Raw genomic sequence first — 2,846 nt, forward strand, 5'->3', positions numbered from 1 at the left:
ATCTAGAGTCACAGTTTGTTTGAAATTCCATGTTATAAACACTCGAAACCCATCTAGAATCACAGTTTGCCTTAAATTTCATGTTATAAACACGGTGCACAACTGAGCGGTGTACAAGTGAGCGGTGTACAAGTGAGCGGTGTACAAGTGAGCGGTGTACAAGTGAGCGGTGTACAACTTTTGTGTGTAGAAATGAACGGTGTACAACTTTTGTGTGTAGAAATGAACGGTGTCAACTTTTGTGTGTAGAAATGAACGGTGTACATTATTACGTGTCTAATTGCACCGTGTCGAAAATTTATTTTCTATGTGTCCAAAAATCACTGTGTCTAAAATTTCTGTGTCTAAATGAACCGTGTCCAATTGAACCGTGTACACCAAACTGTGTCCATTCGAACCGTGTCTATTTGCAGCGTGTCCAATTGTACTGTGTCCAAGTGAAGGCCACTCGATGACGGCACCTCTTCCTGAGTCCAAAATCGAGTAAGGGATTCTCGTAATTCGGTATCTGGCGAGCAGTGATATTCCAAAGCGGATCCAGTAACTTCCGAAACAGAAACGGGTCCGGAGAGTCAAACAGGGTCCTCTGAGCTATCGGTTCTTCGGGTTTGCCACGAATAATATCCTCTAAAATGACAGCACCGTAATTGTCTGCTCCGATGCGCGTCAACGTTGGACGGTTGATAGAATTCCGGATCGGCGAGTCGTAATCCGTCAGTATGCGTCCACGAAGGACATTCCATATCAAAAGTGGGCAATTTTGCCGAGAGGTTGGGCAATACATATGTGTCGATGGTGCACGTAGCATCTGGATCGTAAATTGAATGTAAGGTAACAGTAACGAGTCCGCGAGTTCGACCGGAATGTACACCGCCAATCCCGATGAGGGGAACCGATGCGGCGCGTCGAGCAATCTTCAAGCGCTGAACGATATCTTCGGTAATGAACGATAATTCGGAGCCTTGATCCAGCAGAATTCGAATAACATAAGGCGAATAGCCTGGTTGGTTGATGACCGCTCTACAAGTCGCAAGAAGCGTGGGTTTTCAGAAGATAGAATCTAAGCGCACGTGGTGTCCGGTGGCCTCCAATAGTCAGTCAGACTTTGTAGAGTGAGCGCTCTCATCGGCGGTAGCGACGTTCTTCGTGTGAGACTGACGTGATGCTCCTTCGGTATACTGTCCTTTCTCAACAGAACGGTGTAGAGAGGTACGATGCTTCTTACCACATTTAAAGCATCGCTTCAGACTTTTGCACTGACGTATCGGATGGGCGCCGAGGCAATTATAACATCTTCTACGCTCAGAAACTAAGTCGCTCCTTTGACGCAACGTTTTGGATTGATAGCGTTTGCAGCCAGCTAGATGATGTGACTCCGAACAGATAGGGCATTTGGAATCCGCAAGGTTTGAAGCTGTAGCGGTATGAACGGCAAACCTTTTGGAGGAAATACTCTTATTACACTTGTCGTTTTCCCTCTTCGAACCCGAAGGATGTGATGATAAACTCTGCAATGCTCGAGATCTTCCCAACAAAAACTCCTCAAATTCTGCGTAAGTAGGATAGGAAGTAGAAGTACCTTGCTTCAATTCCCAGGCTTCTCGTGTATCGGCGTCTAGTAATTTGGCCAGATGGTGTATCAAGATCGGGTCCCAATGTTCTACGGAACATCCTAACGCACGAAGAGCTCCCAGGGATTCAGAGACGGTAGCAATGAAAGAACTCAGATCAGCCGCGAATTTGCTTTTCAGTGGTTTTAAGTTCATAAGATTGTCGAGATGAGCGGAAACCAAAATGCGTTTGTTTGCATAACGTGACACCAACGTCTCCCAAGCGATAGCAAAATTAGCACCCGATATCGGTAAATTCGTTACGAAACGTAAGGCATCGCCAGAGAGCGAAGTCCGGAGATAATGCATTTTCTCTACTTCGGAAAGCTCTACGTTGTCCCGAATAAGGGACGAAAACAAATCGCGGAACGATCTCCATTCGCTGGAGTTGCCAGAAAATCTAGGCAGAGAAATCTTCGGTAAGGCATTTAATCGACGAAGCCCGGATTTCGCAGGGCCAACGTCCGAAGAAGTTGAGCGAGAATGCATTGACTCCTCTATTTCGTCTTGTTTCGTTAACAATTTGGATTTTGCGTGAAGATAGAATTCTTGACAGCGCTCGAAGGTGCGAGTCTTCATATACGGATGATCTATCAAGTCTGCGAAATCGGAATAACATATTTCCTCGTGTTCCTGTTGGAACTTCGTCCAGTTGTGCTCTAATAAATTTAGCTGCGTAGTAATGAATTGACGCGTGCCCGGAAATAAGTCATCGTCAGGGTCGAACTCTATGGCTTGTTGAATCAATTGAAAACGACTTTGTTGTAAAAGAATTCGAGAATTAATCTGAGACATGATGACAGCGTAATTATTCGGTATGAGCTTTCGTAACGCAATCTATCCTGGCGCACGCTATCCGGCTCGAAGGACCAAAAATGTTTGATTATAATTATGACTAATTTCAAACGCAATGAATTCTGGTTGCGGCACCAGGAGGTCCGAAAAATAACAAGTTTGACGTTGTAATAAGCTCAATACAAGTAAGTTTTTATTGCTGTTCTGAAAAAGAATGATAACCGCTAGAAACTGGTTAAATATACTGCTCACAAATGAGAGGCGTCCGCTGACGCGTATGATGCCAGAAGGCGAGTAACGTCCGAAGACGCGAATGCCGCCCAAAGGCGAGTAACGTCCGAAGACGCGTATGCCGCCCGAAGGCGAGTATCGTCCGAAGACGCGTATGCCGCCCGAAGGCGAGTATCGTCCGAAGACGCGTATGCCGCCCGAAGGCGAGAA

This window comes from Vollenhovia emeryi, unplaced genomic scaffold (genome assembly GCF_000949405.1).
Source record: "Vollenhovia emeryi isolate VEMERY1.0 unplaced genomic scaffold, V.emery_V1.0 DF941791.1, whole genome shotgun sequence".
NCBI classification, from domain to species: Eukaryota; Metazoa; Arthropoda; class Insecta; order Hymenoptera; family Formicidae; genus Vollenhovia; species Vollenhovia emeryi.